The 18,603-nt window shown below is 39.6% G+C and overlaps 1 protein-coding gene across 11 annotated transcripts in view; it reads right to left on the bottom strand.

Moving 5' to 3' along the window:
• LOC123840380 (abl interactor 1) overlaps positions 1-18,603 on the bottom strand; it is a 139,039-nt gene that overhangs the window by 79,076 nt on the left and 41,360 nt on the right. The gene's annotated exons all lie outside the window — the stretch shown is intronic.

Raw genomic sequence — 18,603 nt, 5'->3', positions numbered from 1 at the left:
TTGGGAATCAAGTGAAATAAGCTACCAGAGACCACAGATGGTACGATGTAACCATAATTGAGGATAATAACTACAATACAATGAAATACATCTAAAATGTTTAAATTTGAGAGTTCATAACAATATTTTTTTTAAGCAATCTCTTTGCCCAACATGGGGCTCGAATTCACAATCCCAAGATCAAGAGTCACATGCTCTAAGACCAACTGAGCGCCTGGCTGGCTCAGTTGGTTAAGCGACTGCCTTCGGCTCAGGTCATGGTCCCGGAGTCCTGGGATCGAGTCCCACATCGGGCTCCCGGCTCAGCAGGGAGCCTGCTTCTCCCTCTGACTCTCTCCCCTCTCATGCTGTTTCTCTCTCTCTCTCTCTCAAATAAATAAATAAAATCTTTAAAAAATGAAAAAATAAAAGGTCATTGACCAGTTTGGTAGGATGCTAAGAACCATTATGGGAGGGGAAGGGTGCATCAGCTTTATTAAAGCATTAAATGCATACAATTCAAAAATTTCAAGTATACAATTCAGTGTGTATTGACAAATGTGGACAATAGTACAGCCACCATCATAAGCATGATAAAGAGCATTTCTCTCATGTCCTTTTACAGTCAACTACCTCCCCATTCTCTGGACCTTGGAAACCACTGATTTCTTCCTGCCACTACAGTTTTGCCTGTTCTAGAGTTTCATATAAATGAAATCAAAAGTATATATAGTCTTTTGTGTCTGGCTTCTTTCACTTAGCATATTGCTCTTGAAATTCATCCTTGTTATTGCCAAGCAATAGTCCACTGTATGGATTTACCACAATTTGTTTATCTACTCATCAGCTGATAGACATTTAGTTTGTTTCCAGTTTGGGGCTACTATGACTAAAACCGCTACAGATATTTGAGTCCAAGTATTTGAGTGGACATGTTTACATTTCTCCTGGGTATTACCTAGGTAAATACCTAAGAGTAGAGCTGCCAAGTCCATGGTAAATTAAGTTTCTTTTTAATGTTATAAGAGACTATTTGGTATTTCCACCAGCAATATATGTGAGTTCTAGTTTCTCCACATACTTGGCAAACATTCAGCATAGTCAGTCTTTTTTTTTTTTTTTTTTTTTTTAGATTTTATTTATTTATTTGAGAGAGACAGAGACTGTGAGAGAGAGCACAAGCGGGGAGGAGAGGGAGAAGCAGGCTCCCCGCCGAGCAAGGAACCTGATGCGGGACTCAATCCCAGGACCCCAGGATCATGACCTGAGCTGAAGGCACACAACTGACTGAGCCACCCAGGCACCCCCAGCATGGTCAGTCTTTTTAATTTTAACCATTCTACTAGTGGTTTTAATTTCAATTTCCCTATTAAATCATGATGTTGAGCTTCTTTTCAAATGCTCGTATACTACCCACTTCTTCGGTAAATGTTCAAATCTTTTGCCCATTTTTAACCGGTTTGTTTGTATTATTACTGAGTTGCTTATATAGAATCCATACAAGTTTTTTGTTAGGTATGTTTTACAAATATTGCTCCCAGTCAGAAGCTTGTCTTTTCATTATTTTAAAAACCTGTTGAAGAGAAAAATGTTTTTCCTTTGATGAAGTCCAATTTATAAATTTTTCTTTTATATTTCATGATTTTTGTATCCAATTTTTAAAAATCTTTGCCAAACCCAAGGTCACTAAGATTTTCCCCATGTTTTCCTTCAGAAGTGTTGTTTTTTTTTTTTTTAAGACTTTATTTATTTATTTGACAGAGAGACAGCAAGAGAGGAAACACAAGCAGGGGGAGTGGGAGAGAAGCAGGGAAGCCCAACGAAGTTTTATAATTTTTGCTCTCACATTTAGATTGATCTATGATCTATTTCATACAAACTTTCTGCATATGGTGCAAGTTAGAGTAATGGTCAAAACTCTTTTCTTATATATAGATATCCAACTGTTCCACCATCATTTGTTGAAAAGATCACCCTTTTCTTCAATGAATTGTCTTGGCACTTACCCAAAAATCAACTGACTGCATAGATGTGGGTCTATTTCTGGGCTCTCTTTCAGGTTCCATTGTTACATCTCTTGATCTCATCTAGTACTATACTGTTATTGATTACTATGGCTTTAGTAACTCTTGAAGACAGGTATGGAAGTCCCCAGATTTTTCTCTTTCAAGACTCTTTTAGATATTTTTAAGTCTTGGGGCACCTGGGTGGCTCAGTTGGTTAAGCAGCTGCCTTCGGCTTAGGTCATGATCCTGGGGTCCTGGGATTGAGCCCCACGTCCGGCTCCCTGCTCAGTGGAGAGCCTGCTTCTCACTCTCCCTCTGCCTACTTGTGCTAACTCTCTGTCAAGTAAATTAAAAAAAAAAAAATCTTTAGATATTTCTAAGTCTTTTGCACTTTCATGTAAATTTTAAAATCAGTTTGTCAATTTCCACAAAAGAGCCCGCTAAAAATTTGACTGGAATTACAATGAATCTATAAATCAATTTGGAGAAAACTGCCATTAACAATACTGCACCTTCCAGTTGTGAACACAGTAACCCTCTCCTATTATTTAGGTCTTCTAAAAAACTTTTCTGAGAGAATTTAAAGTTTCTGTGTACCAACTGCAAACATTTTGTTAAATTTACCCCTATATATTTCAGATTTTTGATGCTATCATGAATGGTACTGTTTTTATCATTTCAACTGCCAATTATTCATTGCAAGCTTATAGAAATACAACTGGTTTTTGAATACTGACCTTGTAATCCTGCAACACTGCTAAATTATTTGCTGCAGTTGCCTTTTTGTAGATTTCTTAGGATATTGTACATAGAAAATCATGAAAGATGATTTTACTTCTTACTTTCCGATCTGTATGTCTTCTTTTTCTTGCTCTACTGCACTGGCTTTTTAGGCATCCAACCTTTATGAAGGTATATGCCCTTTATGAAACTAAGGAAGTACTTTCTATTCTTAGTATGTTTACCAAACTAGGCAGATTTAATCTTGAGTGATACTTGGTTATTTTCAGTCATCCACTGAATTTTAGAGTTTCATCTGCCTTTTTGTTTTCAGTGTACAAGTTGCACACTTTTCTTTCCCAAGAGTAGGAAAGACTTTAGCTTTGCACTAAAACCTATTCTCCCTTCCTCTACAGCATAGAATGATACTTTATTTTTCCAGCTTCTCTAATTACATGGTCATAAAACTAAATATTGTCAATGGAATGATAGCAGAAATGGGTACCACTTACAGGCCTAGACATAAAAACCTCCCATGAATGTTCCAATGCAATTCTTTTTTTTTTTTTTTTAAGATTTTATTTATTTATTTATTTGACAGAGAGAGACAGTGAGAGAGGGAACACAAGCAGGGGGAGAAGCAAGCTTCCCACAGAGCAGGAAGCCCGATGTGGGGCTCGACCCCAGGACCCTGGGATTATGACCTGAACCGAAGGCAGACACTTAACGACTGAGCCACCTGGGCGTCCCTGTTCCAATGCAATTCTTAAAGTAAAATGTAGTCCTATCAAAAACAATAAAGTTGTGTTTAACAGAAAATATTTTACAGTTCCCATTTTTAATTTAAATTTAAAATAATTAAAATTAAGTGAAATTTAAAAATTCATTTCCAAACTAGCCACATTTTAAAAAGTGCCCAATAGCTACATGTGGATTGCAGCTACTTTACTGAAGACACAGTTATAGTTAATATCCTCTACAGGCCACTGAATTTAAAAAGTAAAGTCTACACAAGAACTGCCGCTGTTGTTTATGTCAGACTGTAAGTTTAGTATCCAATAGTTGGTCTCCCTCCTCCTTTTTTTATACTTTAACTGAATCACTACCAACAGCTTTAGTATGTTTCAAGAATCATACAAAATGGATTATAAACTGAAAGACAAATAGCCAGCATTCCTCCAAGGAGCTAAAACAGACATTGTTAATTATAGCAGTCTTCTCTGCAAAGTCTAAAACCTCTTAACTAATAACTCCAGGAGTTGACATGTGGTATGAAACCCATTTGCCATCCCTGTCTTATGCCATTGATGAAGTTTGCTTAAAATGGAAATAAACATGTTCCACTTTAAAAGAAAAAGTTAATTATTTAAAAGAGCTAAACTCAAAATAAACAATGTAGCCAAGAACTAAACAGGAAATTCCTTAGATAACTGAATTTTATGAACAGCCCATACATAAGACTAGCTGTCTTCTCTCCTCCTCTACCTATGGAAACCAAGCTTTACTGAGTCAGGATCTACTACCTGCAGTAAAGAACATTTTCAAGTAATATCTACACCTATAAATTCTTTTCTTGCCCTTCAAAGTGACTACAAAGGCGAGTGATCTTCCCCCCACTCCCTAAAGTTTAAATTACTAGCTATAAGCAATCTCTCTCATATCTATACATTTACCTTTAACAATATTTCCTCTCCCACATTCTCTCAACCTTCATCTCTTACCAGAGCAAAAATCTTTCTCCCTCTATCCCATGTAAATACTTGAATCCTAAAAGAGAAAATCCTTGTCATGACTACTCTTAAAAACTAATGCATTCTTTTTAAAAAAAAAAAAGATTTATTTATTTATTTGAGTGAGAGAGAGAGAGAGCGTGCGCGCGAGCACAAGCAAGGGGAGGGGCAGAGGGAGACGGAGAACCAGGCTCCCCGCTGAACAGGGAGCCTGACTCTGGGCTCCATCCCAGGACGCTGAGATCATGACCTGAGCAAAAGGCAGACACTTAGCCAACTGAGCCACCCAGGCACCCCAAAATTAATGCATTCCAAATGAAAACAAATACTATATAGTTTTTTTTAACTTTTGCCTGCTTTTTAACAGAAAAACACAAAAATATAAATGAAAAATGAAAAAAATGTTACCATGGTCCTATCATTCAAATACAATATATTAACATGTTAGTGTATTTTCTTCCAAGTCTCTCCAGTATGTGTTTGTATGCAAGAATTGAAAAACTGACATTATACCCTACAGTTAGTGTCCTGCTTTTTTTTTTTTTCATTAAATATACCATGAGCATTTTTTCCATGTGCTAGTCTTCCTTAGCATCTTTTTCAAAAAACAATTTTCAATAGCTTCATGGTTACGGCAGCTTGTTTGTTGCCTATTGCCTCATTTTAAATCCCCTAATATTAAGAACCTGATTTTAATGAGGGCATCAACATATTGAGCCCTGTTAAAAAAAAACAAACAAATTCACATCTAATGTCTTCTAAATGACCAAACAAGAGATGACATTATTTAGTAGTTGCAGGCATTCAGAGGAAAACACGTACAGTTAATTATGAGTATCTCCTACTGTTCCCCCTGAATAGTAAAGAATATATATACAAGTAGAAAATATGATAACCCCATATACCTTTCAACTTCAATAAATATCATATTTAGTTTTATAAATTCACATTTTAGGGGCACCTGGATGGCTCAGTTAAGCATCCAACTCTTGATTTCAGCTCAGCTCATGATCTCAGGGTTATGAGATCAAGTCCTGCATGGGGTTCCACACTGGGCATGGAACTTGCTTAAGATTCTCTCTCTCGGGCGCCTGGGTGGCTCAGATGTTTAAGCGTCTGCCTTCAGCTCAGGTCATGATCTCAGGGTCCTGGGAACGAGTCCCGCATCGGGTTCCCTGCTCAGCGCACAGCCTGCTTCTCCCTCTCCCCCTGCCACTCCCTCTGCTTGTGCTCTCCTGTCTATCTCTCTGTCAAATAAATAAATAAAATCTTTAAAAAAAAAAAGGATTCTCTCTCTCCCTCGCCCTCCTCCTCCTCCCATCCCTCCCACACACTCTTACTCTCTCTCTCTCTTAAAAATAAATAAATAAATAAATAAATAAATAAATAAATAAATAAATAAATAAATATGATTTTACTTGGTTTTATAAGGCTGCAAATTTTTTTTAAATTTTAATACTGGCTCCACACCCAACACGGGACTTGAACTCAGCACCCTGAGATCAAGAGTCACATGCTCCACTGACTGAGCCAGCCAAGTGCCCCTGCCTGCAAAATTTTTTACCTGGAATACATTAAAAGTTAATTTTCACTTATTTTTTAAATAAACTCTGAACGCTTTTCTTCGAAAGTATCTTGGAGTGCGTGGCTGGCTCAGTCAGAAGAGAGAGCAACTCTTGATCTCAGGGTCTTGAGTTTGAGCCCTGCATTGGGCATGGAGCCTACTTAAAATTTAAAAAAATAATTACAAAGGGGCACCTGGCTGGCTCAGTCAGTGGAGCATACAACTCTTGACCTTGGGGTTGTAAGTTTGAGTTCCACATTAAGTGTAGAGATTACTTAAAAATAATAAAAAATCTTGAATCTTAAAAAGTATCTTAAAAATTAAATACCTATTTTAATAGACATTTTTAGTCATATGAAATAAATAACAAAACACCAATACTGTCATTTTGTTTTAACTCTACCTTAAATCTGTTTTCTTCAAATAGTAGGCACCGTTGACTTATTAAATATGCTTATTCATTTTACAAGTTTAATAAAATTAATCATTTTATTCCAATCTTCAAAGTATCATTTTAGCTATGTAATTAAGTTCCAAATATCAACCTATAATATAATAACATTAAAAGTGCCATTCTAGGGGCGCCTGGGTGGCTCAGTTGGTTAAGCGACTGCCTTCAGCTCAGGTCATGATCCCAGGGTCCTGGGATCGAGTCCCGCATCGGGCTCCCTGATCTGCGGGGAGCCTGCTTCTCCCTCTCCCACTCCCCCTGCTTGTGTTCCCTCTCTCGCTGTGTCTCTCTCTGTCAAATAAATAAATAAAATCTTTAAAAAAAAAAAAAAAGTGCCATTCTAAGTTAGGGCCCTGCTTTATTAAAAGATGTCCTATATGGAAAACAGAGTCTATACGCAGAACATATGCTATAGCATTGGCCTGTGTAATAACATTTCAAAAAAAATAATATGACTTAAATTAAAATGTTCTTTTTCGGGCGCCTGGGTGGCTCAGTCGGTTGAGCGACTGCCTTCGGCTCAGGTCATGATCCCAGGGTCCTGGGATCGAGTCCCACATCGGGCTCCCTGCTCTGCGGGGAGCCTCCTTCTCCCTCTCCCACTCCCCCTGCTTGTGTTCCCTCTCTCGCTGTGTGTCTCTCTCTCAAAATAAATAAATAAAATCTTTAAAAAAAAAAAAAATGTTCTTTTTCACTTTGAACCCTTCCTTAAAGTCTGCAAGAGGACTTGAAGATAATTTGCTTTCTTTGAAAAACAATAATTTCTCTCTGCCCTAACTGCAAGTGGTTTAATGACCCTACTTAGGTAACAAATAGGGAGTCTTATGTGCATTTAAAAAAAAAGTTTTCTGGGGCGCCTGGGTGGCTCAGTCGTTAAGCGTCTGCCTTCGGCTAGGTCATGATCCCAGGGTCCTGCGATCGAGCCCTGCATCGGGCTCTCTGCTCAGCAGGAGGCCTGCTTCTCCCTCTCCCACTCCCCCTGCTTTGTGTTCCCTCTCTCGCTGTCAAAAAAAAAAAAAAAAAACTTTAGAAAAGTTTTCTGCCATCTTGCTTCCCCTTTCTAGAAATGTCACATTATAGCTTTCAATATTTTTCTTTTTTTCTTTAATAACTTTTAATTGACCTCTAATCCAAACCTCCCAGAAACTTTTCCAAAGTCAGTATTTTTCCCACAGAATATTTTACATGTTTACATCAGGCTTTTCCAATTACTTTATGGAAGCAATTTAATGACAAGCATTAAAAAATAACCTGAATCTACAAAAAAAAAAAAAAATACTCTATTTCAATGACTCTAAGAAACCAGCTACTGTTAGATGCACCATTTTTATGTATCACTAAGAAAAAACCTGCCAATTGTGTCAGAATGCTTTCTTACGAAGAATTACTTTATACTTACAAGAAATATTTTTTCAGACTTAATCTAGATGGTCACTTTATGTCAGTGTTAATCATAAAGAAAGTAATAAAATCTGCTAGAAAATTCATATTCAAAGTTACCCAAATTCCAGAAACAAAAAAACCTTTTTTAAGGGGGGAGGGGCAGAGGGAGAAGGAAGGAATCTTTTTTTTTTTTTTTTTTTTGAGCGAGAGAGGGAGAGGGTGCACAAGTAGGGTGAAGGGAAGAGGGACAGGGAGAAGCAGACTCCCAGCTGAGCGCACAGTGCAACACGGGGGCTCAATCCCAAGACCTCAAGATCATAACCTGAGTCAAAATCAAGAGTCGGAAGCTTAACCAACTGAGCTACCCAGGCACCCCCCAAAAAAACCCTGTATCTTTTGTATGATCTAAAATCCAACCAAAGATTTTTCAAAGCTATTGTCAGATCTAGTTTCCTTAAAACTAAATAACCTTCTACACTGTTCGTGGGAATGCAAGCTGGTGCAGCCACTCTGGAAAACAGTATGGAGGTTCCTCAGAAAGTTGAAAATAGAGCTACCCTACGACCCAGCAATTGCACTACTGGGTATTTACTCCAAAGATACAAATGTAGTGATCCAAAGGGGAACATGCACCCCAATGTTTATAGCAGCAATGTCCATAATAGCCAAACTATGGAAAGACCTAGATGTCCATCAACAGATGAATGGATAAAGAAGATGTGGTGTATACATACAATGGAATATTATGCAGCCATCAAAAAAAAAAGAAAGAAACCTTGCCATTTGCAACGATGTGGATTGAACTAGAGGGTATTATTCTTTTTTCTTTTTTTTTTTTAAAGATTTTATTTATTTATTCATAAGAGACAGAGAGAGAGAGAGAAAGGCAGAGAGAGAAGCAGGCTCCCCGCAGAGCAGGGAGCCCGATGTGGGACTCGATTCCAGGACCCTGGGATCATGACCCAAGCCGAAGGCAGACGCTTAACCATCTGAGCCACCCAGGCGCCCTAGAGGGTATTATTCTAAGGGAAATAAGTCAATTAGAGAAAAACAAGTGTTATATGATCTCACTGATATGAGGAATTTGAGAAACAAGACAGAGGATCATAGGGGAAGGGAGGGAAAAATGAAACAAGACGAAACCGGAGAGGGAGACAAACCGTAAGAGACTCTTAATCTCCGGAAACAAACTGAGGGTTACTGGAGTGGAGGGGGGTGGGAGGGATGGGGTGGCTGGGTGATGGACATTGGGGAGGGTAAGTACTATGGTGAGCGCTGTGAATTGTGTAAGACTGATGAATCACAGACCTGTACCCCTGAAACAAATAATACATCATATGTTAATAAAAAAATTAAAAAAAAAAAAAAAGGAAATTGTTACAAATGCTGAATAGAACTTGTGAGCCAAACTGAGCATGAGATCACAGTCTTTACTCAGACTGGCCTTACTAAGTCTGTGCCCTTATACAATCAGACTGCCTGAAAATTGGGGGAAAATCATTGGCCTCCCATGAGGTTGTTATAATAAATAAGGCAATGGGGTCCTGGGATCGAGTCCCACACTGGGCTCTCTGCTCCGCGGGGAGCCTGCTTCTCCCTCCCCCACTCCCCCTGCTTGTGTTCCCTCTCTCGCTGTGTCTCTGTCAAATAAATAAATAAAATCTTTAAAAAATAAATAAAGAGGGGGGCGACTGGGTGGCTCAGTCGTTACGCATCTGCCTTCAGTTCAGGGTCCTGGGATCGAGCCCCGCATCAGGCTCCCTGCTCCGCGGGAAGCCTGCTTCTCCCTCTCCTACTCCCCCTGCTTGTGTTCCCTCTCGCTGTGTCTCTCTCTGTCAAATAAATAAAATCTTTAATAAATAGAAAGAAAGAAAGAAAGAAAGAAAGAAAGAAAGAAAGAAAGAAAGAAAGAAAGAAAGAAAGAAAGAAAGAAGAGAGAAAGAAAGAAAGAAAGAAAGAAAGAAAGAAAGAAAGAAAGAAAGAAAGAAAGAAAGAAAGAAAGAAAGAAAGAAAGAAAGAATAGGGGCGCCTGGGTGGCTCAGTTGTTAAGCATCTGCCTTCGGCTCAGGTCATGGTCCCAGGGTCCTGGGATCGAGCCCTACATCGGGCTCCCTGCTCGGCGGGAAGCCTACTTTTCCCTCCCCTACTCCCCCTGCTGTGTTCCCTCTCTCGCTGTGTCTCTGTCAAATAAATAAATAAAATCTTTAATAAATAAATAAATAAATAAATAAGGCAATGGATGGGAACTGCTATACCAAATTAAAAAAAAAAAAAAACTAAAATAACCTTTAACCTTCAACCCTGACATTTTTTTATGTTCAAAACATAGATGTTATTTTAAAAATCCAAACCAGCTGGGGCACCTGGTTTGGTGTCCAACTCTTGGTTTTGACTCAGGTTGCTGGGCTCCACATTGGGAGTCTGCCTGAGATTCTCGCTCTCCCTCTGTCCCTCCCCCTGCTCGTGCCTGTGCACTCTCTCTCAAATAAATAAATCTTTTTTTACAAATATATAAATAAATAATAAAATATAATAAAAACCAGTTGTCTTACAGAAAGTCCTATAAACTGGATTTGTCTGATTATTTCCTTATGATTAGATTCTGATTAAACAAAGTGGCAAAAATACTATATAGGTGATGCTGTCAACTTTCCACTGCAGGTGACACAAATATCTTTTAAGATAAGGCTCTATCATTATTTCCAGAATGTTCTTCCAAGCTGCTGACACCAATTCTGCATTTTGATGCTAGTGCTAACTTAATCTTACCAGAAGGTGTCACCCTCCAAAATTGTCTTAAGGCAAAACCCAGGACTCTATTCTTTCCTCAAATGGTCCATAAATGATCTGTTAACAGGTTGCAATAGTCCAGTTAAACCACCAGCAAAAACAACCAAGTTCACACAAGTACAAGAACTACTGCTCTGGGTGACAGCTTTTTAGCTGTAAAATGCATCCCAATTTCAGAAATGTTAAAATGAAGGGGTGAGGAGGAAGTTTCTTAGAATTGATTATATATACAGCATATAAGGAACACTTCTTGGTCTAAGGGCCCTGTATTTTTTTTCTTTCAAAGATTTTATTCATCCACTTGAGAGAGAAAGAGAGCACCAGCAGGGTAAAGAGGCAGAGGGAGACGGAGAAGCAGACTCCTGCTGAGCAGGGAGCCTTCTAAAGGCCCTTTAAAAAAAATGTTAATGCTAATAGGAAGAATTTAAATGTTAAGTTTTAAAACCTGTAACAGGAAGAGTTTTATATATCATAAAGTACACAAAACATCTACTTTGCTGAAGGCCAACCTAAGGTTTGGTTGGTTTGAGACCTGAGAAACTTTCCAGGAGGAATCATAATCATTTTGTGGAGAATGGGGGGGGGGGGGGGGGCGCGCAGGCAGTGCACACAGGCCAAATGCTGGCTCACTACTGACAAATAAACCTATTTAGCATGGAGTCATGCAGATTGGGGTTTGCATATTCTCAATACCCACTGAAAGGATATAATTTTCTCCAACATAATTCCCATTTCAAGAAAAGTGAAAAATAAATAAAAAGAAACCCTATCAGGTTATGGCAAATATCCAGCAAAAAGAACAAACTCTTTGCTTAACAATTCAGGCTGAAACCCAGTTATTGTAAGCGTTAGCACAGCTCTTCCTACCATCTCCCACTTAAGCAACTTTGAACAGGCCAATGAGCTTCCAGCAAAATCTAGGGGAAGTCTCACTCCCCCTGCTCTCTCTCTCTCTCTGTCAAATAAATAAAATCTAAAAAAAAAAAAAACACGCTCAATGGAAAACCTATAAGAACCCAGTTTTCAAAAGAGCAACCACTTTTTTTAAAAGATTTTATTTATTTATTTGAGAGAGAGAGAGAGAAAGCACAAGCAGGGGAGAGGGAGAAGCAGGCTCCCGCGGAGAAGGGAGACCAACGTGGGGCTCGATTCCAGGACCCTGGGATCATGACCCGAACTGAAGGCAGCAGCTTAACCTGAGCCACTCAGACGCCCCAAGAGGAACTACATTTAAACACAAAATTAGTTACACATTTAAGTATTACTGACAGAATATATTTCATACTTAGTCCAAGACACTAGCTTCCTATTAACTCCAGGTTAACTAATTATATTCTCATATGATCTTCTTTCTTCTTAAAAGAATTACATTGAGAGGGGTGGGGGGGGGATGGGTTAAAAAGGTGATGGGGATTAAGATATACACTTGTTTTTCTAGGGGTTTTTTTTGAAGATTTTATTTATTTTAGAGAGAGAGCACGCATGAGGGGAAAGAGGGGCAGAGGGGGAAGGAAAGGGAAAGGGAGAGAATTTCAGGCCAACTCAGCACTGAGCATGGAACCCAACACAGGGCTCAATCCCACCACCCTGAGATCACAACCTGAGCCAAAACCAAAAGTAGGATGCTCAACTGACTAAACCACCCAGGTGCCCCACGAAGTGCACTTGTGATGAGCCCTGGGTGTTGTACGGAAGTGCTGAATCACTATATTGTATGCCTGAAACTAATATTACACTTTATGTTAATTAACTGGAATTTAAATAAAAACTTTAAAAAGAATTCAATTGAAAGAGGGCGCCTGGGTGGCTCAGATGATTAAGGATCTGCCTTCGGCTCAAGTCATGGTCCCAGAGTCCTGGGATGGAGTCCCACATTGGGCTCCCTGCTCAGCAGGGAGCCTGCTTCTCCCTCTGCCTCTCTCTCTCTCTGTCTCTTATGAATAAATAAAATTTTCAAAAAAAAAAAAAAGAATTCAATTGAAAGAGTCATCATGATCAAGAGTGTATGTTGGGCAAGCACTTTCACATACTGCTGTAGGGTCCAATTAGACAACATGTATAACAGTTCTTTAAAATGCATATATTCTTCACTTCTAGGAATTTACCAAAAAAATAAAAGGTCAAGTGCAACAAACCAACAAACAAAACCAAACAAACAGAAAAAAAAAACACTGTATGTTTAAGGATGTCCAACCACCTTTGTTTATAATCACAAGAAAAAAAAAATCTAAATGACCAATGACAGGTGATAAAAGAAATTCATATACTAGAATGCCATGTAGTCAATAAAAGTGATAGATATTTACCAACAAGTAAAGTGTATTAAGTCAGGATTCACACTGGGAAGCACAGCCACTAAGACTAACAGAATAAGAAATTACAGAATTTTACCTTACACAATTACAGAAATAGCTGGGAAAGTTGAGATAGTCCACAAGGGAAGTGGGAGGATCAGAAAGTCATCAGTCAATTTGAGAAACCAAACACACCCAGCTGGAGAAATGGGACTGCAAAGGAAATGCTCCTGGGGAGATCTGGGAAGCTATGCTTTTGCAGGTCTTGTATCAAGTGAGGGGCCTGATGCCACTGTTGACCAAACTGTCAGCAACCAGGAAAAAGAGCTACATGCAGAGTAAAGGAGATCAAGGTCAAGCTGGAACCCACCAACACCTCTGTGCCTCTTACTACATCTAACCACAAAAACCTTTAGAGGTTAATGAATGTTGCTTACGCAAATTCTCTTTTAGCCAATTTTAACCCACAACCATACAGGGAAGGAACCCTACTACAGAACTATGAGATACATAGTTTCAACTTAAGTAAACTGAAATAGTACAAACCACCACAGTACCCTCTGTCAATACGGCATATGTACAAACCTCTTTCATCATATTTAACTCCTGAATAAAGACAATAGCAAAAATATGCTTTAGTCTAACATGATACACTCAACCTCATACAACCAAAACGATTCTATCTCCCCAAAAGAGAATACAAAGTCTACTTTCTCTTTGAGTAATATTCATTCCTTTTCTAGCTGGCTGAGTTGTACTTCCCCTTTGATATCCTGTAACTTAAATACTGAAATATTAGGCTAACCCACTATTAACACATCTAAAGTTAAATATAAGAGAACTGGGGAGAGAGGAGAAAAATAATTGGTTAATATATATACAAATGTTAAGGTACAGAACAAATATAAATACTAGAGTTTTCATTCTGTAACTGGTCATGAGTCATAGCTGGTATTTAAAATGTTTTTCCACTATCTATCACATATTCCATTTACCCTCAGCAATCATCTCATCTGGTTACTTTTCCTTGCCTGGTATGCTGACTCAAACCACTGCCATTAGCAGCCTTGCCTGTATTCGATTCTTTGAGTAATTCCATTAACTTTTATCACAGGGCATGGAAGTACTAAGAGGCACTCCAGATGATCTCCTGCATTCCATACATATTCCTTTTTACCACTGTAGCAGCAACCCAATCTCCACTTTGGAATCAGACTCAATCACCCTAACCAATATGGTAATCTTTTGCTTTGCCTATGAATTCACTGGCATGAGGAAGCCAAAGTGGCCAGAAGCTCAACTTCCAGTTCAAAAGAACCAATGCTGCATTCCCCAGCATTCCTCTCTAACCCAGCATATCCCAGAGCTGTGAGAAAAGAAGCAAAAATTTTGCTAGTAGACCATTAGGGGTAATAGTGAGAAGAATTCACTCCCTGCCAACCTCTTAATTCCCTAACCTATGAATGTTGGCTACAGAAGAAATACCACCACACACTGGTGCCTGATTCAGAGACTGGACCACATCTTAGAGAACATTACCCTAGCACCACATAGGAACTGCCACCAGCTGCTTAAGAGTAGTGGGGAACATGGTAAAATCAGAAATTCCATGAATATGAGCCCAATGCCACCTTTTACTTGCTGTAAAATGAGCTGCCTGGTCAAAAGCAATGTGATATGGGGGCGCCTGGGCGGCTCAGTTGGTTAAGCATCTGACTTACTGTTTTCGGCACACTGGGCTCCCCACTCAGTGAGGAGTCCGCTTCAGATTCTTTCTCCCTCTCCCTCCCCTTCTGCCTTTCACTGCTCATGCGCAGAATTTCTAATAAATAAATAAATAAAAATCTTTTAAAAGGGGGGGGGGGCAACGTGATATGAAATACCAGAGGAATGATGCTATCTCAGGGATTCAGTTTCAGCACTCTGTTATTAGCAAGGTGGTCATTCAGCAGTAGTGGCAGCCAGGCTGGTCTTGGTGAATAGAAGTCCATATTGCTTAGCATATGCACACACAACCTCCATGCCTGCACCCTGGCATCTTTTTCATGAGCCCATTGAGCAATGATAGAGGTGGATGAGGAAATAGGCTAGAATTCAGAGGTTATACCTCGTCCACTTGATTATTAAGATCCTTCTCTGCTGTGGTTGCTCTTTGATGGGCATTCACAATGAACACAAACATTAGCTGATGTCCATTCATAAGCATATCTATATATCTATTCCCCGTACTTCCAATTATGTTCTTTCCAGGTCCGTAACGAATAAGCCCAAGAACTGCTACTGCCATGAGTCAGAATGGATCTATATCTCTAACCATCTCTTTCCAGGCAAAATAAATAAGTAGGTACACTGCTCAAAGTTCTACTCATCAGAATTTCCCTTCACCACTGCCCTTCCGGGTCACCCCTGATTGTGGCTACAGTGCTATAAATATCCATATTCAGGTGGTACCAGCATATGATCCAAAATCATCTGTAAACTCGGTCTAAGTTTTCTTCCTCAGTCAACTGAAACTCCTTATGAGACCACAGGTATCGGATGAAAGTGAAGAAGCAAAGATGCTGGGGTATGAACCACAAGAAAAGATGTATATTCAGTAAAAAAGCAGGTTACAAAATAACTATGTACCTGCTTTTTATTTTTTTTTAAGATTCTATTTATTTATTTGAGAGAGAGAGAGAGAGAGAGTGTGTGTGTGTGTGAGAGAGAGAGAGAGAGAGCAGGGGGAGGGAGAAAGGGGAAGAGAGAATCTCAAGCAGACCCACACTGAGTGCGGAGCCCAATGCAGTTGGACACTTAACCAACTGAGCCACATAGCCACCCCGAAAACCTGGTGGGTTTTTTTTGTTTTGTTTTGTTTTTTAAAGAAATCTGCATAGAGATCCCTGGGTGGCTCCAACTCTTGGTTCTGGCGCAGGTCATGATCTCAGGGTCATGAGATCCAGCCCCTAGACAGGCTCTGCACTCAGCATGGAGTTTGCATAAGAATCTCTCCCTCTCCCTCTGCCCCTCAGCCCACTCGCACTGCACACACACTCTCTCTAAAATAAAATAAGTAAATGAAATCTTTAAAATATGTATGTTTTATATATATAATACATATTTGTACAAATATAAAATATAAAAATAAAATATACATATATTAGTAAATATCCCTGGATGATGAGATATGGGTGACTTCTAATATTCTTTATATTTTTTTCTGTATCCCATTTTTTCAATGATCATCTCTTTGATAATCAGAAAGAAATTATTTTTACTAAGAAAATTTTTATATAATCTTAATGGAAAAAAAACACATTACATACCTGTGTATATAGTGTGACCTAATTTTGTTTGCTATAATTAAATACCTATGCAAACTAACTCACCAGATATTGAGAGGAGATACATCAGCATTATTTCCAATTACAGCAGGATTATATAAATGATTTGTGTTTTCATCTTCATTCTTCTGTGGAGTTTCCAAATGTTCTATAATCATATGTAACATTTTTACTGCAACCAGCTTGCAGACACCAGGAAACTAAAAATAAGGCTAATAATTCCTCACTACCACCCCATCAAACAGAAAAGGGAAAACAGAAAGAACTTGAATCCTTGATAATACAAAGGTAAAGAATTAACCAATCATGAGGACGCCTGGGTGGCTCAGTCAGTTAAGTGACTACCTTCGGCTCAGGTCATGATCCTGGAGTCCTGGGATCGAGTCCCACATCAGGCTCCCGGCTCAGCGGGGGGCCTGCTTCTCCCTCTGACCCTCTCCCTATTCATGCTGTTTCTCACTCTCTCTCCCTCTCAAATAAAATCTTAAAAAAGAAAAAGAATTAACCAACCCTGGGATAACCCTACTTTGGAATTTCTTGTGATATAAAATAATATATGGGGGCGCCTGGGTGGCTCAGTCATTAGGCGTCTGCATTCGGTTCAGGTCATGATCCCAGGGTCCTGGGATCTAGCCCCACATCGGGCTCCCTGCTCCGCAGGAAGCCAGCTTCTCCCTCTCCCACTCCCCCTGCTTGTGTTCCCTCTCTGGCTGTCTCTCTCTCTTTCAAATAAATTAAAAAAAAAAAAAATCTTAAAAAAAATAAATAAAATAATATATGTTCCTTATTGTTTAAGCCTGAGTTCTTTTTTTTTTTAAGATTTTATTTATTTATCTGACAGAGAGAGAGACAGCGAAAGAGAGAACACAAACAGGGGGAGAAGGAGAGGGAGAAGCAGGCTTCCTGCGGAACAGGGAGCCCGATGTAGGGCTCTATCCCAAGACCCTGGGATCATGACCCAAGCCAAAGGCAGATGCTTAACGACTGAGCCACCCAGGCGCCCCACCTGAGTTCTTTTTTATTAACTACAGCCAAATGCATCCTGAATAATTTTTTTAAAGATTTTATTTATTTGACAGAGAGAGGCACAGCTAGAGAGGGAACACAAGCAGGGGGAGTGGGAGAGGGAGAAGCAGGCTTCCCGCCGAGCAGGGAGCCCGATGAGGGGCTTGATCCCAGGATCCTGGGATCAAGACCTGAGCCGAAGGCAGACGCTTAACTACTGAGACACCCAGGCGCCCAACATCCTTAATAATTTTTATATGGGAAGGGGCAGAGTACATTCCAAAAAAAGTGTTTTGGTTAAACTTGAAAGTAACACACTAATTCTCCTTGTCATACAGACAAAAAAATCTATTAGGGTAACTCCCAAATTACCAAGGCCATTTTCTAAACTAGTTCACTAATTTATAGCTGGTTGTGTTTACTCATTAAAAGGTTATCTGAGGAGTACCTCAGTGGTGTAGTAGACTGAGCATCTGACTCTTGGTTTTGCCTCAAGTCATGATCTCAGGGTCATAAGATAGACCACGGCATCAGCGCGGAGTCTACTTAAGATTCTCACTGCCTCTCCTCTGGCCCTCCTCTTCTCCTTCTCTCTCTCTCTCAGCAGTAGTGGCAGCCAGGCTGGTCTTGGTGAATGGAAGTCCGTATTGCTTAGCATATGCACACACAACCTCCATGCCTGCACCCTGGCATCTTTTTCATGAGCCCATTGAGCAATGATAGAGGTGGATGAGGAAATAGGCTAGAATTCAGAGGTTATACCTCGTCTGAGGTATATTTTTTTTTTAAATGTTATCTGGGGGCGCCTAGGTGGCTCAGTCGGTTAAGCATCTGCCTTCAGCACAGGTCATGATCCCAGGGTCCTGGGATCAAGACCAACATCGGGCTCCCTGCTCAGTGGAGAGCCTGCTTCTCCCTCTCCCTCTGCAGCTCCCCCTGCTTGTGTGTTCATGCGCTCTCCCTGTCAAATAAATAAAATCTTTTAAAAAAAAATCTGAGAAATCAGTCTAGTTTGCCCTTCTCACAAGGCAATTATATTTTAATCTGTTTTAGTCTGCTCAGGCTGCCAGAACAAAATGTTGAATGGCTTCAACAATAGAAACTTACTTTCTAACATATTTAGAGGATGAAAAATCCAAGATCAGCATTCTGTTTCTGGTGAGAGCTCTCTTCCCGGCTTGCAGAGGTCCACCTTTTCAATATGTTCTCACATGATGGAGAGAGATTGATTTCTGGTGTCGCTTCCTCTTCTATAAGGACTCCAGTTCTATCAGAGCCACACCCTATACCTCATTTAACCTTAATCACCTACTTAAAGACCCTTTCTCCAATACAGTAACAAGGGGGGGTTGGGG

This window comes from Mirounga angustirostris, unplaced genomic scaffold (genome assembly GCF_029215605.1).
Source record: "Mirounga angustirostris isolate CCGP_5_RB_7025 unplaced genomic scaffold, mMirAng1.0.hap1 SCAF_5, whole genome shotgun sequence".
In the NCBI taxonomy this organism is placed as follows: Eukaryota; Metazoa; Chordata; class Mammalia; order Carnivora; family Phocidae; genus Mirounga; species Mirounga angustirostris.
This window is presented reverse-complemented; position numbering and strand designations above follow the sequence as displayed.